At 39.7% G+C, this 21402-nt stretch overlaps 1 long non-coding RNA gene across 2 annotated transcripts; it reads left to right on the top strand.

Moving 5' to 3' along the window:
- Positions 1-18897, top strand: LOC124628761 (uncharacterized). 2 transcript variants are annotated; one of them, XR_008397246.1, is made up of 5 exons: positions 1-12582; positions 12773-12896; positions 13187-13260; positions 13433-13463; positions 13726-18897. It is a non-coding gene; the product is annotated as an uncharacterized LOC124628761 (long non-coding RNA). The 2 variants fall into 2 exon arrangements; XR_008397245.1 differs by having other exon boundaries at positions 1-12666.
- The last annotated feature ends 2505 nt before the right edge of the window (positions 18898-21402 follow it).

The following is a 21402-nucleotide window of genomic DNA, read 5'->3' as shown; positions in this document are numbered from 1 at the left end:
GCCTGCATTGTGCCCACCATTTATTATCATAGAATAACATGGTTACTGAAGAGCAATGAATGTAGCATGCCATTGCACAGTGATTTATTCATCATGGGCCTTATTTTATACTTTAAACCTGCCATTTTCACTTTGACTGTTTGTATTATAACCTTCTATATTAAGAACATTTTGTTAAATACATTTTTATTCATGTCTTTATTTCCATCACACTTCTGGGACACCCACAGTGAGGTGCCTGGGGCAAACATCTCCCTACACACCCCCCTGCTGGCTGTATTAAAGGATTTGACACAGCAGTTTTACATCACATAGACTGACACACTGCATGAAGAGCTAGTGAGCATTTCTACTAACTGGATGATGTCTCTCTCAGTGTTTAGTGTAAACCTGGGTTTCTGTTTCAGGAAAACAAAGGGCGTTGCCAGGTATCCTTTGGTATTGTTACAACTCATCGCCTTTTAAGACAAGGGATTAAAGAGCAGATGTATTTGGGTAGAGGGTGGCACACTGGCTCGGTAGCACCGCCATATCTCCAGAGCTACTACGAACCTGACCAGGATATAGAATGGATGAATGAATGAATGAATGAATGAATGAATGAACAAATGAAGGTATGTAGGTACTAGGGATATAACCAAATGCATTATTCAGGATGAATAGATTGTTTGGTTTAAATAGGTGTTGTTTTGTTGTTGTTTTTTTTAAATAGTTAAGACTAGAGATGGCATCTCGCCGATCATTTGTGGGTTCCAGTGAGCAGTCAGATATGAAGAACTAAATATATATACGTCGATACATATAGTGGCATTGTGTTTAATCCCTAGTACTGTAAGTACCTAATCAGCAGCATTCACAGTTATTCCCAGATCCACTGCCGTACAGAGACACGAACACATTTTCGAAATTCCACAGGTTTGAACATTACAATGGGAAAAGCATGCCCGTGGTCTTGACTAAGTCCAATGGCATGCATTTCTCATTGTCATGTTCAAACACCAAATCTGTGGAATCTACAGGACATTCCTCTCAGTTTTGGCGTCTCAGTACAATAAGAATGTGTTCACCCAGGCCGTCTGGTATGCACCACCCTTCCTTGTGATATCATGAACATCTGCTCATCAGTCCCAAATATATTTACATGAAACAGCTCATTTCTCCAAAACAGGTTTATTTTGGTCTTTTTCCCAGCTGTCCTTGATCGGCACAACTCTGTCACAGGCACAGAAACTGGATCTGAAAGAAGCGATGTTATGTTACAATAGAATTGTATACAGCTGTTCCCACAGGCCCTTACTTGGCTGTTAAATCGCGCCTTTTATTTAAACAAGGAGGTGCTTTTCGAGACCTGAGTGTAGTTTGCTTATGATTGACCTCAGCACCCCCTGGGTCTCCTTGTGGTCTGGGGAAATGTAAAGGATTCAGACTTGTTTCAAAGTGTGCGTACGGAGCCTGAGGCTTCCTGCGCTCTCCTTTAGCGGACGAGTGGATCCTGTTACATAATTGTGATATAGGCAGCTTGTACAGAAGCCTTTTATGATATGCAGGGAGGCATGCATGGCAGCCTGGGTTGGCTGAGGTGGAGCCGTAAAACCGAGACCAGATGTGTTTCATTGGTAGATTCTTGCCTTGGTAGTCGACCTCTCTCTCTCCTCCACTCTCACCCTTTTTGCCATGCTTGTAAGTTACTGCTCTTTTACTCTGTGCTTTCCTACTGTACGATACATCTCAACCCATCTACTCTATCTCTAGCTGCTCCAGTGTTTCACACACTCACACACTTACTCTCTCAGCAGGTTGCCTATTTTAGATGTTTTATGAGTCTCTGGGCACAGCAGGACTGGTGCCCACCTAATGCTTAAGCTTCAGGCCTCGCCATGCTGCTGAATACGTTTAAACCATTAAATGCTCATTACGCTGCTTTCAATCATTTTCCTCTCTCAACCTTACTTTCTCTCTTCCTCTCTTCCTCTCCTCCTTTCTTAGAGCTCTCTGGGCCTTCCGCATTTTTTTTTTTTTTTTGCATTTCATCCAAAAGTATTTAGTCCATCTCATGTTCCATGAGTGCTTTATTTAACAACTCTTTGCTGAACATGACAATCCAATTATTTACAGCTATCAGCTTGACATTTTTTCATGTTAAAATCCTAAACTGACTCAAGGCATGCAGTGTGGTCTGAGTGCAAAGCTCAAGTGGAAGATATTGGCCAATGAATCCCGCATTTCCAGCTCATCTCCCCATGGAGAACATCTCGGAAGGTGGTTCCATAAAAATTCCTCGAGCATGTTCTGTAAACATTGTAAATTCCCTAATGTCTCTACTAATGGAGAAGATATCCCCTGCTTACATTAGTGTAAAAGTGTCCCAGCTCTGGAGGATGATGAACTACAGTGCAAATGATAAAAGTTTTAAAAACAGGGCTGGGGAAAAATAGAAAGCATAGTGGATACAGTGTGGGCTTGATCGGACCTCACACTAGAGCGATGATGATTCTTCTCACTTCTGCACGTGTTTATGTACGTATGTGTGCGTGTGTTAGACTGACTGTTTGCTCCGTCTGATGTTCTGCCAAGGGTGTGTTCTGTTTATTAGTAGATGAGGGAAATGAGGGGTGGGTCAGCATTGGGAGCGGTGCTTTCGGAGAGGACCATAGAAGAACGCTGCAGTCTAAACACCCATTCCAGCTGCTGCAGGACGCTGTACTGGCCAGAAAAAAAAAGCGTTGCTCCTTTCGTTATATCATATCCAGTGGCCCACATGCCTGTCTTCTCGGATTCAGAAAATCCTCACATAGCAGCCAGGTACACATTTGTCTGGTGAACCTGTCCCAGGGTCCTGTAATGTCACGTCATTTCATGCTTGCTGAACTTAATATCGCAGGACTCGATCAGTCCCCAGTTGGATAATGATGAATAAGCTCATTTATCATCAGTCTTCTTCATAGAACTCAAGGGAGATATGGTAGTAGCGTCACGGAACCTAATGAGAGGCTCGACTTTTCTGCGCCAAAGCCTCAAAACACATGCAAGTGTGCGTATGCGTCATGTGCATTTCCAATCAGAGGCAGAAGCCAGAAACGTGATTGAGACCGGACGCCCCCTGAGTGCTGTAACAGGAGGAAGAGCAGTGAGGGGCGATGGCTTAAGCGCTTCTGTCAGCCGATGACACTTCCTATGAGCGCTTTTATTACTGCTGCTTCCATGAGAGCAACTCAGGCTCTGGACCCTTGAGTGATTTTTACTCCTGCATTCTTGGTGTATCGCGGCTACGGCATGGCCACATTACAAACTGTTCCATTTCCAGCTGCAGCAGTGGCTTCCTGTAATTCCCCACGGTTCATAAGTCTGCTCGGAGTGTTTACATAGTATACACACAGACAGCTTTCACAAGCAGCTGGTGAAACTGAGAAGAATGTTTATTGATGAACGTGACACCACAAGTCATGGCGACTGTGAGACTGTAGACTCCTCTATAAAGTATTGAACGCAGACACGCACTGGAGCCCATTAAGGTGAATTCAGATGTCTGTTACTAAACATTTATTATTCGGTAATGTTTGACTGACCGGCTTTTTGAAAGGCTTTTTCCACCATCTTGAACGTAGCAATGATATACTGAAGTGACCTTCTTTTTCGTCCAAAATCCTTGTCCTTCCTTCGTACTGTGATTCTCTGAATGGCACTGATTCTACAGAGAAGATGGATAGAGCTCCCTCCTGTGTGGTCTCTTCACACAGCCTGGACGGATGATGTTCAGCTCTGATGGGCCACCCGTCTCTCGGTCTGAACTGAGAACAATCAGTCCAAGCCAAGCTGCATTGTTTGTCAAGCTGAAGGATGCACCTCATGATGTATTGGGTACACAGTGAAAATTCATTTTAATGTTTGTGTTTTTTGGGGGGTTTTTTTTGTTTGTTTGTTTTGTTTTGTTTTGTTTTAGTGCTGTGGGAAAAAGTGTCTGTAGTTTTGAGAAAATTTTATAAGATGGCATTTGCCAGGCTGTCATTTGAACATCTGGAGATCTCTAGGTTATATACTGCTTCTTGTGTGCAGCCAATAACACGAGAAGTTTGGATATACCACATCTATAAAAAAAAAAAATTAAATTAAAAAAAGCAGTTCTGACGGTAGGTTTATATCAATGCCATTGTTTGAATACATTTCCGTTTCTATAGTAACAGCTCACTCACAAGGACTAGTATGGAAGCCAGACTACTGCACCTAATAAACAGATTCAAACCTGCATTTGAGAAATATATCATTGTTGATACGGTTACTTTTTCTGTAAGGAGATGTTTATGGAAGGAGTTAACACTTTGTATCAGTGAGTGTATCAGTAAGTTTTCTGCTGCAGCTCTTCAGGATAACTTCAGGACAACTGTTTATAGCTTATAAGTGATAATAGGAACTAACTTGTCTCACAGGTGTTTTACAACATTAACTGTAATTATAAACAGTTAAAAAGCATGAGGTGTCATTCATTAATAAGTGTACAAGTTCTACATGAGGAATAAAACACTTAATTATGCTTTGCATATGCTTTATAAGAAAAAAAAAGTCCCTATAATGTCTCCCAATATTACACTGATGCAAAGATGAATATTTTTCCCTCTAAGTTTGATATTTTCTGATATTGAAACTCAATGGCTGTCATTATCTTGCTTACAGTATAGCCACTTATTGTACCAGCATTGAAACAAGGAGTGTTAGATTGAGAAATGAACTGTGTCCGAAGCAGCAGGGTTATAGTCACTGTATTGTTCTGTGGTGGAGCTCAGTTTGGGGATGAAGCTCTTATGTTTATTGGTTAATACACTAATATTGGCACACTTTGTAAATATAAGCAAAGAAGGCTGTGAAAAACAGTCTTTATTGTTTAACCTTTTGATCTTTTTAAAAAAATTTTTTTTACAAAATTCTCTGCTCTCATGGATATCAAACAATTGCAAACACAACACAAGCTTATCCAAAAATAAAAATGTTTTGTTAAATATAGGTGTGCAACAGTTATTGCCCCCCCTATGAATTCATATGAGAAAATATATCTGAAGTATATTCCCATTCATATTTAACATTTTTTAGTACACCTGATTAACTAGGTTAACTTGGGTAAAATAAATTGTTCGACCATGACTTCCTGGGTCATTTCACAGGGGTATAAATATGAGGTAACACAGGCAAAAGTCACTTAGTCATACATAACAATGGGTAAGACCAAGGAATTTATCTGTGATGTGTGGAAAAAGGTTGTTGAGCTTCACAAAATGGGGCGTGGCTATAAGAAAATAGCACAAGCATTGAAAATGCCCATTTCCTCCATCAGGGCAATAATTAAGAAGTTCCAGTCAACTGGAAATGTTATGAATCAATCTGGAATTGGACGTGTGTCTATATCGTCTCAACGCACTGTGAAGAGGACGGTTCGAGTGGACAAAAAAATCTCCAAGAATCACAGCTGGAGAATTGCAGAAGTAAGTTGTATGTTGGGGTCAGAAAGTCTCCAAAACTACAATCCGAAGTCACCTACATCACCACAAGTTGTTTGGAAGGGTTTCAAGAAAAAAGTCTCTACTCTCATCCAAAAATGAACTCGAGCGTCTTCAGTTTGCCAGACACTACTGGAACTTCAAATGGGATCGGGTTCTATGGTCAGATGAAACCAAAATGAAGCTTTTTGGCAATAAACACCAGAGGTGGATTTGGTGCAGATCTCATATCCCTTGCCATGTATTCTCCAACCTCATCAGGCATTACAGGAGAAGACTCAGAGCTGTTATCTTGGCAAAGGAAAGTAGCACAAAGTATTGACTAAAAGTGGCCAATAATTGTTGGACATCTATGTTTAACAAAGATTTTTTTATATATATAAATTATATCCATAAGCGCAGAGTATTTTTGTGAATTTCATGAACAAAAGATAAAAAGGTTAAACAATACATTTTTCACAGTCTTCTTTGCTCATATTTACCAAGAGTGCCAATATTAATGGATTGCACTGTATACGTCCTTATTCTCACCTATGGTCATGAGCTATGAGTAATGAATGAAAGAATAAGGTCATGAGTACAAGTGTCAGAAATGAGGTTTCTCCACAGGAGAGCCTTGGAGTAGCGCCACTGCTCCACTGAATTTAGGAGGAGGAGCCAGTTGAGATGATTAGAGCAGCTTACAGTTATGCCCAATGGTGTGCTCTCAAACACATCCCACTGGACCCAGCGCAGACCCAGGACCCACTGGAGAGATTATATCTCACACTTGGCTTGGGAATGTCTGAAGGATTACTGAGGAGGTTCTGGAATCTGTAGATGGGGATAGAGAAATCTGGACTGATCTTCTGTTATTGCTATTCCCAGTGGGAAAAGTGGAAGGAAAAAGAACAAATTAAGGTTTTAAGTAACTGAACAATATTATGTCAAGTGGCTTTATTGGTAATATCAAAATAGCAAACTCGTTATTTTTACTTTCTTGTCTCAGTTTTTCCATCGTTGCTTGCAGATCACTGATGGAAATTAAACTGAGGTTGAAATGTGATGTTTTCGTTTATGTTTGCCAGCAGTTGAGTCTTGTCAGCATCTGAACATAGAGAGAAGACTTTATCTGGTGATGTGGTGTAGATGGAGTCTCTAGCAAGATTAGCTGACATTACTCCTGAGTTTTAGGCAAAATTGAGAGCAACTTTCAGAAAATATAAATATATTTCAGCAAACTGACATCTTCATCTTCTTGCAAAGAGCCTACAAAGTTGGATACAGGTCCGGTTTAACAAACACGGGTGTTTTAAACAAAACTGCTTAAAGATATCTAAAACGTTGTGTAATTGTCATGTGGTTTTCTCAGACAGTGACTGTCATGCTTTGAATCACAGTGTTGTAAATTATGTGCTGTAGAGCAATGGGCATAAGCATAATCAATTCAGTTTGTGATTAGGTACCAGCTGTCAAAAAGCCTGCGATGTTCCGGTGCTGCAATCGGAATTAAATCTTTAAATGTAATTTTCTCTCTTTTCACTTTTGGGGGAAATTTACATGTGGAAGACAGAAATTTACATGTGGTTAAGATACATGCCAAAGAGAAATAGATTTCAGTTCAGGAAAGTCTGTTCTGTTCAAAACTCAGCTATATATATATATATGATCTTATTGGATATCCCATTCCAAAACCATGGGCATTAATACGTGGTTGGCCCTTTGGGGCTTAAACAGCATCCATTCTTCTGGGAAGGCTTTCTACAAGATTTTGGACTGTGTAAGTGGGAATTTATGCCCATACAATCAGAAGAGCACTTATGAGGTTAGGCACTTATGTTAGACAACAAGGCCTGGCTCCTAATCCCATAATCCCAAAGATGTTCACTGGGGTTGAGTTCAGGGCTCTGATCAGGCCACTAAAGTTCATCTACACTAAACTCATCAAAGCATGTCTTCCACCTCGCTTTGTGCACAAGGGTGCAGTCATGCTGGAACAGGAACGGGCATTCCACTAACTGTTTCCACAAAGTTGGATGCATAAAATTGTCTAAGATGTCTTTGTATGGAGTAGCATTAACATTACTCTTCACTGGAACTAAGGGGCCCAAACCCTAAAAAAAACAGCCCCGGACCATTATCCCTCATCTACCAAACGTTACAGTTGTTATTATGAATTCTGGTAGGTAGTGTTCTCCGGGCATCCGCCAAACCCAGATTCATCCATCAGACTGGCAGATAGTGAAGCATTATCATCACTCCAGAGAGCGCTTTTCCAATTCTCCAGAATCCAGTGGGAGCATGATTTATACCACTCAATCCAAGGCTTGCCATTGCACATGGTGATCTTCAGCTTGTGTGCAGCTCCTTGGCCATGGAAATTCATTTCATGAAGCTCCTGATGCACAGTTCTTGTGCTGTTAGGCAGTTTGGAACTCTCTACTGAGTGATGCAACAGACGATATGTGAGTTTTACCCACTGTACGCTTCAGCACTTGGCAGCCCCCGCTCTATAAGTTAGTGTGGTCTACAGCTTTGTGACTGAGCTGCTTCCATTTCGCAGTAAGAACTCTTACACTGGATCTAACACTTTGACCTTGGCAGAAATTTAATAAACTGACTCGTGGCAATGGTAGCATCCTATGACAGTTCCACATCTAAAGTCACCGAGCTCTTCATTACCCTTCATGACCCATTCTACTGGCAGTGTTCATGAAATCTATGGAGATGGCATGGCAACAGTATGCGCTTGATGTATTGCACCTGTTGGCAATGGGAGTGGCTGAAACACCTGAACTCAATCACTACGAGAGGTGTCCACATACTTTTGGCCATATAGTGTGTGTCTCTATATATACATATAGTACAAAATGTCACCATGTTAAGGGTTTTCCTAGGCTGCCACATATGTTTTTTTTTTAGGTCTAGCCGAAAATGTTTATGCTTCTTGTCATTTTAACATAATTTTCTAATATCTGGCGCATTTTGAATTAAAACACTTATCAGGTTTTCATACCTGCCAGGAAACAGAAGAAAGCGATATAAGCTGTGATAATAGATTAGGTGTTTTATCGGGTACATGATGAATTGAAAGGTTTAGTCATGCATACAGAAGTAATAAGGACACATTCATACAAAGTGACATAAAAAGTGACACTTGGTGACTCTTTCCAAATACAAAACAAAACTTTTTTTCTATGTATGTGTCATTCATGTGGAGGTGTTAACGCATTGATGGCATGACTTTCCATGAATGAAACTCCACTGACCGAAGCAGGCAGGGCTATTTTCAGATGTGATTCACATTCATCTCTAATGAACTGCATTGATGAGCCTGGGTTTTTGTGCAAAATGGCAAAGACTCCTTATATGGTATCCATGGTCTCTTGTTGCCATTAAGTGGATGGCTTAATTAAAGCACTGCCTAATTTGCATGCATGAGTTTGAGGAGGGCGCATACATATATAGGCGGCATTAAGAATGAAAAGCATTTAGCCGAGAATTTGATGCCCCCTCGAAGCTCAGCTCATTACGCTCTAGCTCGCAGTGACCTTTCAGCCCATCTACGACCTGCTATAGAGTGCATCCCACACACACACACACACACACACACACACACATTCATATTTTATCCCTGGTGTCAGGAGGTAATTTGTGGCTGCCTGACTCCTCTTTTGAAGTGATAGCGGCAGGCCTATCGCGGTGAGTCACAGCGCTACGGCCAGCTGAGCGGGCCTGCTAATTAGCTAATTAACTGGAGAGCGGTGTTCGTGGAGGAGCTGTCACCCCTGGGCACACTGGTGATGGAGGAGAGGGAGGAGAATGCATTGCGCTGTTCATCAGTGTGAGGATATAGTGAGGGAGAGATAAAGCAGGGTCACTGAGTGCAGTCACTGCCTGGTGTACATTCACAGAGGCACATACACATATACGAGCTCACGGCACAGGTATATAGACAGATAGACACACACACAGGAGCAGCTAAAAGGCACATTATCAGAAAAGAGACAGCGAAAGAACAAAGAGAGAAAAGAGATAGAGATGAAAATAACCTTGATGTGAGTGAAGGGGAATTTAATATCACAAAGGAGCAGAGATGAAAACATCGAGCTTGTCATTGATTTGTGTCGTCCTGTATGACTCAGGGGGACTGTGAGTCATAATGTACCGGCTTTCACACACCTCTAACCTCTTATACCGAGGCAGTCTGCCCATTAGAACAGGTGCAAGAGGATAAACTTATTAAAACATGTCAAAAGCACATTTTAAAGTCATTTATTTTTAATCTTCTGGTTCTTTTTTCAATATATCATTGTTACTGAACAGTTTAACAGCCTCATATATAGAATAAGTATTATATTGTCAAGATATCTGACTTCCTGAGTGTATGTCCAAATGTACTAAACAGCAGACAAGACACTGATATTTGTAGCTATACAGAGGATTGCTAAAATAAAATAATATACGATAAATAATATTGAGGAAAAGGTGGAATGATTCTAAATGTTGTTTGTGTGTGTGTGTGTGTGTGTGTGTGTGAGTGGGTGGGTGAGCCATTCAGGGTATATTCCTTGATCCACATCGATCCTGGCTGGGTTAAAGCTTTTGATGAAAATAAATGAATGGTTATAAAGGTATGGTATAGAGTATGTACAATGGAACTGTGGCACAATTGCCTTTTTATGAAGCTAATGACAATTGAGATCTCAAAGATAAATAACACTTAGAAATAGGCTTCAAATTCGAATAGAACAGCCTCTGTGTCATCAATCCATCATTTAACAGCCACACATGAATGATCGAAAAAAAAATGAAATGAAGTGATGATACAAACTGGAAGTTTGTTTAGATTTGGTGAACATCTCCAACGGCTTGTTTGTAACATGATAAGAAAGTGTGACGAGCACGAAAAGGATGCCTTTAAAACCTTAAAAGTCACAGATTTCTTTTATCTAGGTGATTTGAAATATTCTCCAATTAGTCCAGTTTGATATCCAACATAGTGAGACTATGTAGGATGGACCTTTGCTTTACTGGGCGTCCTACATACTTAGCTAGATAGTAAACTTTGGAACAAGTTAACTGGCACTTTGTGCTAACATATGAGGGACAGGCAACCACTTGTTAATCCTAAAGCCTTGTTAATCCTAAAGCCTTTTTTTATGTAGGCTGAAGACATTTGGATTTGAGATCAAAAGATGAATAAGAAAAGCGAGTTTAGAATTTCAGCTTTTATTTCCTGGTATTTATATGTAGATAAATGGTAAATGGTGCACTTATATAGCGCTTTTATTCAAAGCGCTTTACACTGTGTCTCATTCACCCATTCACACACCAATGGTAACAGAGCTGCCATGCAAGGTGCTAACTTGCCATCGGGAGCAACTTGGGGTTCAGTGTCTTGCCCAAGGACACTTCGCATGTGGAGTCACGAGGGCCGGGAATCGAACCGCCAACCCTACGATTAGTGGACAACCCGCTCTACCACCAGAACATAGCACATTTTGTATGAGACCACGCAATTTGTGGACGAGCAAAAATATTGTTCCTCTTTAGCCCAGTGTGTTCTGTTAGATTGATTCTTTAACAATATAGAGCTCTGAACATCTACTCTTGGTTTTAGCCTTCAGTTTCACTGGTGAAGATTGCATTTGTTGTTTAAAAAGATAAACCAACATGACGATCAGAGAGTTGTCTATGGGAGAAAAACAAACCATTTTGAGAAAAGAGGGAAAATCAATCAGAGGCTTAGCACAAACACTGGGTAATGTCAATACAACAATTTGGAATGTCCGTAAAAAGAAATAACTACTGATGTATTGAGGAAAAGACACCGAATGAACGGCTAAGGAAATCAACAAACTGATGACAGCTGAATACACGAACATTTGAGAGCTGTGAAGAAAAAACCCAAAACAACAGTCAGTGACATCACCAACAATCTCCACAGGGCAGGGGAATCATAATCCAAGGTTCTAAGAAGACTTCAAGAGCAGAAATATAGAAGCCATACCACAAGATGCAAACCATTCATCAGCAATAAGAATTGGGAAACTCACAAAGAAATACAGAGATGAGCCACAAAAGTTCTGGAACCAATAATTAACCTCTAAGTGTGGAGAAAGAAAGGATCTGCTCATGAACCAAAACATACAAGCTCATCTGTTAAACATGGTGGAGGTAGTGTCATGACTTGGGCTTGCACAGCTGCTTCTGGAACATTCTCACTAATCTTTATTGATGATGTAACTCATAGTGGTAGCAGCAGAATGAATTTGGATGTTTAAAGAAATGCATCCAAATTAATCGTAAGGAACTTTATTATGCAGCAAGACAATGATCCAAAACACACTGCCAGCACAACAAAGGACTTTATGAGGGGGGAAAAGTGGAAGGTTTTAGACTGACCAAGTCAATCACCAGACCTTAACCCAGCTGAGCAACATTTCACCTCCTGAAGAGGAGACTGAAGGGAGAACCCCCCCAAACAAACAACTGAAAGAGGCTCACCCAAAAATTAGGTAGGACATACCCCAGCATGTCAGGAAGTTGGGGTCAGAGCTCAGGGTCAGCCATGATACAGCACCCCTGGAGCAGAGAGGGTTAATGGCCTTGCTCAAGGGCCCAACAGTGGCAGGTTGGCAGTGCTGGGGCTTGAATCCCCGACCTTCTGATCAGTAACCCAGAGCCTTAACCGCCAAATCACCACTGCCACTACCACACCAATTTGCCAGCGATATCAATGACACATCACACTTTTATCCATTTATAGTTATATTTCTGTTGTAGCACGTCCTTGAAACAGGTTTGTTCATTCATCTTCAGTAATTGTTTTATCCTGGTCAGGGTTGCAGTGGATCTGGAGCCTATCCCAGGAACACTAAATACTAGGTGTGAAATTCACCCTGTATAGGATGGCAGTCCAGCACAGGAAATCATGCACACTTACACTTTCACACCTATGGGGCAATTTAGCATAGCGTATCCATGCATGTGTCCATGTGTCAATGTGGTTTTGGACAGTGAGAGGAAACTGAAGAATCTGGAAGAAAACCCATGGGAAAACAGGAAGAGCATGCAAAACTCAGGATCGAACCAGGAACCCTGAGGCTGTGAGGTGACTGTTCCTGCTTCGAAACATTATGCATAGACACGTATCTGCCTTCTGACCAATCAGATTCAAGAATTCAACAATGCTGTGGTGTAATGTGAATGATATATTTATTATAATTATTTAAAATTAATTAATATCTGCTCATGTCTGATTATACAGCCTGCCTAAACATAACTTTTATGTTTCATGGCAGATCCAGTGACGAGAACTGTTTGGCCTTTTCCTTTTCTCCACTCAGGACCTGGACATGCAAAAGATCACACTGTTTTTAAAGGTTCAGAGATGTATGCTGAATGCATTATGGAGTTATATAGCAGGTGATGCATTCCAGTCTAAAATAAAAGCTCAGAAGGGCATTTCATAAAAGCTTCTTCCTGCTTCTTTATCATTTTAATAGATGCCTTTTGTATGTAAAACGATTATCTTCCAAATCTGCAAGTAAATGCTTCCCTTTCCATTAAGCAGAGAAGATCACAGGTCAAACGATGACACAAAAGATGAATAACGCAAAGAACGCTGATGAGAATCCCCAACCTTTACAGGATCGCAAGGTGAAGGCGTAACTTTTTTTCTGTTTTCTTTTTCTTTTCTTTTTTTTTTTTTGTAGCTTTTCTGCGTCATCAGAAGATGTGCGTGCCCCAGTCATCCCTCCTGAATGCTTAAACAGAAGCAGTCATTATAGTACGTATCTTAATTTCATTGTCCATTTCCTTTTCGATTCTTTTGCCTTTTTTGTGTGTTCCTGTGCGTCATAACCAGTGGGCTTTTATCCTTGACACATATCTATTGAAGGTTACTTTTTTTCTTTTAACATGAATGGCCATTTTTCCCGCTCTGGCTTCATGGGAGAAAGATGATGAGCCTGACATCACCTCGTAATTCCTGTAAGAGCTGATTTGGGTTTGGCCTGCCATTATGATCAGACATAAAAGACTTTGTGTGTGTGTGTGTGTGTGTGTGTGTATGTGTGTGTGTGTGTGTGGTATAGCATAAGTAACTGCATTAATAATCATGTCAATTGAACCCTTGTTATAATTCAGTATGCCCTGTCATGTTATCCGGCAATGTACAGGAAAAAAAAAGTATGCTTATAATTTCTAAATACACTTGAATGTTTCCATTTAATATTTAAATTTCTATTTACAGATGGCTCGAAAGTGGAAAACAGTGTAACTGCAGCAATGGTGATTGGACAACATTAAGGAATTTGCATCCCAAAACAATGCTCAATTTTCACAGCCCAAGCACGTGCCTTACTTCTAGCCGTGGAATATATTGGAAAAGCACAACAAAAGAATTTACAGCATCAATCCTTTAACATCATCTTCTGCTGGGTTCCAGGTCATGTTGGTCTGTCAGGAAATGCACAAGCGGATATGGCTGCAAAGGAGGAAGTTATGCTGGAAGTAGAAGAGTGTTAAATCCCACCCTCAGACCTTAAACCTTCTCTCAATCACTAAAATCCATCCTAAAATCCCCAACAGACTTTTAATCTCTATTAAAACAAGATTTGATGAAGTGGTGTTCACTAGATGTCACGTAGGTCATTCAAGACTGACTCATGCATCTATCCATCCATCCATTTTCTATACCGCTTTATCCTTTTCAGGGTCACGGGGAACCTGGAGCCTATCCCAGGGAGCATCGGGCACAAGGCGGGGTTCACCCTGGACAGGATGCCAATCCATCGCAGGGCACAATCACATACACACTCACACACCCATTCATACACTACGGACACTTTGGACATGCCAATCAGCCTACCATGCATGTCTTTGGCCTGGGGGAGGAAACCGGAGTACCCGGAGGAAACCCCCGCAGCACGGGGAGAACATGGAAACTCCACACACACAGGGCCACGGTGGGAATCGTGCTAACCACTAAGCCACCGTGCTCCCTCTTTCCTTTGGTTTTATTTTTTATTGTATTTATGCAACGCTTGTCATTTTTGTAAGTTTGTTTTTGCCAGACATGGCATTAAAAGCTACACTGCTGCTATTAGCATTTCAGTTTCTATTACATTTTTTATTCATTTGTCATGTTTATTGAGATAACACGTTACCGCTGGGTATAGTGTCATCTCTGCACAGATGGGAAGTGTTGGGTTTGCGCAACACACAGCATTTCCCACGATGGACAAAAACTTCAATTTAGCCTCATCTGTCCAGACAACCTTCTTCCATGTTTTTGGGGAGTCTGCCACATGCTGCTTTATGAACTCCAAACGTGTTTTTTTTTTGTTTTTTTTTCTTTAGCAATGGATTTTTTTTCTGGCAACTCTTCCATAAAGCCCTGCTCTGTGGAGTGTAAAGTGGTCCTATAGACCGATACTCCCATCTCTGCTGTGGATCTTTGCAGGTCCTTTGGTGTTACCTTTGTTGTCTTTGTTGAATCTCTGATGAATGCCCTCCTTGCCCGGTCTGTGAGTTTTTCTGGGTGGCCTTCTCTTGTCAGGTTTGTAGTGGTGCCATATTCTTTCCATTTTGTTATGATTGATTTAATGGTGCTCTGTGGGATCTTTAAAGTTTGGGATATTTTTATACACCCAACCCTGATCTATAGTCCCTTCTGAAAGTACTGGAACAGCAAGGCCAATTGTATTGTTTTTGCTATACACTGAAGACATTTGGGTTTGAGATCAAAAGATGAATGAGACGATAGATCAGAATATCAGCTTTCATTTCCTAATATCTACATCTAGATGTGTTAAACAACCTAGAACATGGCAGACCACCCAATTTTTAGGCGAGCAAAAGTAATTGAACAGATAGTCTTAAAGTAAATAACAATAAATATTTGGTGGTATATCTTTTACTTGCAATACCTGCATCAAGCTGGTGACCCTCTGACATCACCATAATGTTGCATTTTTCTTTTGTGTTGCTTTTTCAGGCTTTTACTGTAGCTCTTCCAGTTGTTGTTTGTTTTGGGGTAGGGGAGGGGTGTGTCTCCCTTCAGTCGCCTAAATATCAGGAAATGAAAGCTGAAATTCTGATCTCATATCCATCTTTTGATCTCAAACCCAAATGTATTCAGTGGATGACAAAAAGAAGTGGCCTTGTCATTCCAATACTTTCAGAAGGGACTGAATACTTCTCCACAACTATGTCTCTGACGTGTTTGGAGAGCTGCTTGGTCTTCATGTTGCTTGCTTAGTGGTGTTGCAGACTCTGGGGTCTTTCAAGACAGGTGTATTTATACTGACACCATGTGACAGATCATGTGACACTTTGATTTCACACAGGTGGACCTTAATCAGTTAATTAGGTGACATCTGTAATGAACTGATTGGACCCCAGATCTTATTTAGGGGTTTCAAAGCAAAGGGGGTGAATACATACGCACTCATAAGTTTTCAGTTGTTCTTTTCTTTTCTTTTTTTAAACAAGGTATTTTTTTTCATTCCACTTTGTACTATTTTGTTATGTCAATTACATACAATCCAAATAAAAAACCGCCTTAATTCCAGGTTGAAAACAGAAGGAACAAACACCAAGGGGGGTGAATACATTTCGCAAGGCCCTCCAGGTTTGGCATTAGTAACCACAATATCCAGGGATAAATCTCTGGGAAGCAGCAACATTGTGACATTCCAAGTGTTTCAACATAAGCAGTGCTGGGAATCAATAAAATATGATATGTTATGATGATAGTGCCACACTCTTGGAGCACTCCATGTTTGTCATATTTCTCACAAGTGGTCTCAGGAGTCAGCTTCTTCTCTGACAGAGGTCCATTTTTCACATATAGGTTATATTATACATGATATTTATTATTTATATATCATATTTTTCAGATATTTTATTACTGAATTGATTTATTTTTCACATTAATGTCTTACATATACAGTGCTGTGAAAAAAGTATTTGTTTTTGTGCATATCTCATACTAAATAGTTTTAGCTCTTGAAACAAAATACAACATACGACCCCAATTCCAAAAAATTTGGGACGCTGGGTAAAATGTAAATAGCAACATATATGCGTCCATCCAGATTTCATCCCATCTTTACTTCTGAAAGACTCCACCTCTCTAAGATAGTCTTTTTATTCCCAGTCACGTTACTGACCTGTTGCCAATTAACCTCCAGCTGTTTCTGTTTAGTAACACTTACTTTTCCAGCCTTTTGTTGCCCCGTCCCAAGATTTTTGAGACGTGTTGCACCATCAAATTAAAAATCGCTGCATTTTCACATGTTCATTTTGCAGATGTAAGGCATTTCATTTTATTGCATAGTGAATTTATGTTCACATTATTTATTCATATGTATAGCATAAGATTTTATTCGTCACGTTATTTCTTCACAATTTAATTACGTTTTTTACACGTCACCTATTGATGTTACGTGTAGGGTAGATGATTTTATCTTATTTACATTATTTTTGTACATTATTTATGTGACTTTGTCACCTGTCGTACATGTGCCTTTTTCACGTAACTCTATTACACGATTTATTTATTTATTTTCACATTAAGTTTTCACATGAGGCAAGTGATTTTCATTTTCACATGTGATTGTATCATGAATCATTTATTTTCATTTATTACAATTCATGTGATTGTATCATGAATCATTTATTATGTTATTTTATTACAAGATTCATTTATTTTCACGTTAACATTTTAGGTAGGGTTTACAGTATGTAGGGAATTATTGAAGGGAATTATTATACAATTAATTGATTTTCTCATATAACTTCTTCACAGTTTCATTTTTCACATGCTCACATATTACTCCCATGATGTCACGTGTTTATTTGAATTTGAGGATATGGTGAAATGCCCCTTTTCATGACACATTACTTACACGGCCACACGTGTATGTGATTTTTTTTTTTTTCCTGTAAGGAGAGTCCAAGCATGCTTCTCAGGAAGCGTCTCTGAAAGTCCTCACGAGTTAGCATAACGTGAGGGTCTGTGCTGCTTTCAAACGTAAGTGAGCCAAATGTGAGCCTTTGTTTAAGTGCTTTTATGTGTTAGTATTAGGTTCAAATCTTAAGTGAGTGAGCGCAGAGCTGTGGAAAGTGAGGTCAAAGTAGACGGAGACTGTTTGAATGTTTCAAAGTTGATGATCCCGAAATAGAATCATTACTCAAAGTGTTTACACTTGTCGACTGCCATCTTCTTCCTGTGCCTCTCTCTCTGTGTCTCTGTTTCCGAAGAAGTGGGTTGAACACATAATGGGTGTGCTCATCAACATAAGTGACTGTTTAACACTCTGGTATCCAGGTGAGAGCAAAAACAGAGCTAGAGAGCAGGAGGCAGTCATTGGGAGAAGTTGTATATAATGACATATCGTTATTTATCTGCATTCCAGACAGACATTATTGATTTGCTTGATGGAAACTGAATGAAAGACAGTTATGACTCTTGGACAGTTCGCTTTTGCTTCCAAAAATATTGAGATTCCAAAACAGTGGTAATTAAGGCCTGCTATGGAAACTTTTATTGCTAGGAACAACATAGCACAATATAAACATATTGCAAGTCAAATTGAAAAAAACAAATGGGGTTATAAAAATGTTTGGGTTTTTTTTTCTTGGTGTTTTGCAAGGTCCAAGTCTGTTGCCAACAGCTTGTCTGTGCCTTCTTATCCAGCTGTCAATATTTCAAGCAATTTCTTCCCTATTTTTCTTCAGGATATTGTTCAGTCCTTAAGTGAGAGCGATGCTTTACAGAATGAGGTTCTCCTCCGCAAACCTACGAGCAGCTGAACTCCATGCCAAGATGATTCCCCTTCTCTAAATCTGCTCCACATATGACATCATATGATTGATTTTGTTGTCCTGAAAGTTATTGTAAATCCATCCATGTTGATGTTTTTGGCAAAGCGTGGTTTCAGTTAGTTATTTAGTACTCGCAGACCATTCCCTGAGTCTCTGCAAACTCTTTTATCATTGCAGTTTTGTCAGTCACAAGCGGGCCAATACTGGATCCCGCAGTCAGAAGTCTAGATATTTTAAAGACTGGGATTAGAAATATAAAAATGACCATTAGAGGGAATCCATCCTGAACTTATCATGTGATTCACTCACACACACACACACACCTCTGGACTTTTAATAACTGCTGCAGAAGAGCAAAGGGTTTATCATTGACCACAGTGTATCTTGTTAATCATTAGCTGCTGAAATCCAGTGAACAGTCACTGTCAGTGACACCACCATTCCACCATACCAGGGATGGCTAGTATAAATGGGCTAGTATAAATGGGCACTGCCTTTTTCAAGGAAAAATACATAAAATGCTGCTACATTTTTGAGCACATCATCTAATTTGCTTTTGTGTTACCAAGAACAACCGCACAACAGTGCAGGGAAAAGGATGTAGAGGCTGGGGCTGATTTCATTCTAGCCCATGCTGTAGATTCTCTCAGTGATCATCGTGTCAAGTGATTGCACTTGATGAAACACCCCCAAGATTTTATTTCTAAATAGACAGAGATGGAGTGTGTTTTTTTTTTTCTAATAACATCTGGATCAACCGCAAAAGGCCTCAGCTATGACAATTCCTGGGTAAACATTCAAGATCAAATGATTTTGCAGCGGAAAAAGATCTTGCGGGGCTGATAAAAATCTTATTTAATGTTGGACATGATAATGGAAAAAACAAAAACAACAAAAAAAAACATTTAAAATTCTTTACAAAGCAGACAGCTGACCTCGGTAAAATAGCTTCCACTGAAGTATCATTCTCTGAATGTTTGTTTCTAAAGCGAGGTAGCAGAAGTGATGCGTTAGAGGGCTGGGCGTCTGTTTTTGGCCAGACCTTTCTGTCTCAATATGGCCCTTATTAAGTGGAGATCTGTAAACAACAGGCGCATTGTTCAATCTTGGAGCGGTGTAATATCGTAAACAGCAAACTCCTACAGCTGAACTGTCCAAGCTGGAAGCAGTTGCCTGAAGATGTTAAAGCCTTTATCAAACAACTTGAGCCTGAGAAGGTGCCAGGGTCTTTCCTTGTCTAACACACACTCACACACAGTGAGGGAGAGAAAGAGAGGGATGGATATTCAGAAACTACATATATAGGCTATTGTTTTAAGGTTGGAACCAGTATGGATACATGATTAGTTTTTCACTGCCTTGTTTTAATTGATCAACTCCAGTGGTATCATTTGCACTGTAGTTTTTAATTACAAACGTGTATTTGTTATGTTATGTCACGTATATAATTAAGTAAGGAATAAAAGATTTGGGCATGTGCTTGAAAATGATGGATTTTCTAAATAGCGAATTCCCATTTCCGAGGTAAGTTGAATGCACCAGTGAGCTACACCTTCTGACCACAACTGAAAATTCAACAGCACTGTGGTATAATTCCAATTAAAGTACACGTGTGCTGTATAGGCTCGGAAAGTAGTCTCAGAAAGAGTACGTGCAACAAAATATATTGATAGTGGACAACACAGTCACATAAAATAATGCAGCATGTGATATTATAACAATAAATACAGAATACAAATGTTAAACACAGACAGAACACTCAGGACAATTGACTTGTTTGTGCAATGAGTGGAGTGCTTTAGGTGACGTACAGTGCAATGGAAGTGATTTATTAATACAAAGTGTATGGTCCCAGTTAGAAACTGGAATGAGGTCAGAGTTTGGTGGTTGAAGATTAGGACCTGTTCCTGAGTCTGGAAACAGGAGCAGACACTCCAATACCACCTGCTAGATGTGGAAAGAGTCTCTGATGATGATGTCAGTTTATCTCTTATTGTTAATGAAATCTTTTGAAGCTCTATTGATAGTGGTCTGTTTTTACCCCTACAGTGTTAGTGGCTATGGATGGTGAGGAGACCATAACAGGAAGCTCAGTTCATTATCTAAGTATTTAAGTGGACAGAATGCCTTCCGGAAGTGCAGACTTCCTTTCATGCCTTATTGATGAGATGGGTAGCTTCCGGAAAGGACTTCAGTGATGTGCAATACAAGGAATTCGAAGTCACCTACTTTTCCCACTTCAGTTTCCTGGCCTACCCTTATAAATACTCAGAGTAGTGTGCTATAGCTTTACTGTTGTACAATATTGTTTTACTTTGACATTTTATAGTCCTGGAGTCCTTTTCAGAAAACTACCATGAGTTAACTGTGGTGAATCAATCCAGCCATCTATCCATTTTCCATACCGCTTATCCTACACGGGTTTGTGGGAGAGCCTGGATCCTATCTCAGGGAACTCGGGGCACAAGTTGGGGGACACGCTGAATGGGGTGCCAACCAATTGCTGAGCACAATCACACACACTATGAACAATTTAGAGATGCCAATTAGCCTACAGTGCATGCCTTTGGACTGGGGTCAAATGTGCTAACCGCTAAGCCACTGTGCCCCCATACTGTGGTGCATGATTGCATGATACACCATTTAGTAATTGTTTTGATTGGTAAGTGATCCATACTCTATACATATATATATATATATATATATATATATATATATATATATATATATATATATATATATATATATATATATATATATATATATATATATATATTTATTTATTTATTTATATAAACCAGTTTTTTATCGCTGTACTTTATGTTTGCTCACTACATTTTTTAACATTGTGACAGATGTATTTTTCTTTAATTATATATTTATAAATTCAATCTAAATTCCTAACTAATATAAAATGTAATATTTTGTGACCATATGAATAAGATCTAATACCCATCTGTCTGCTGCTATGCTCTCTTTTTTTTATTTTATTTTTTTTTTATCATTCAACAAGTTTGCGTAATCAGAGTTATCATGCTAGACAACATTGAAATTAGGAATAAAGCTGTGGGTAACCTTAGCCAACAAGGTCATATAC

The sequence above is a fragment of the Ictalurus punctatus genome, chromosome 1 (assembly GCF_001660625.3).
Source record: "Ictalurus punctatus breed USDA103 chromosome 1, Coco_2.0, whole genome shotgun sequence".
In the NCBI taxonomy this organism is placed as follows: domain Eukaryota; kingdom Metazoa; phylum Chordata; class Actinopteri; order Siluriformes; family Ictaluridae; genus Ictalurus; species Ictalurus punctatus.
Note: the sequence above shows the minus strand (reverse complement) of the source record. Positions and strands in the feature narration are given on the sequence as shown.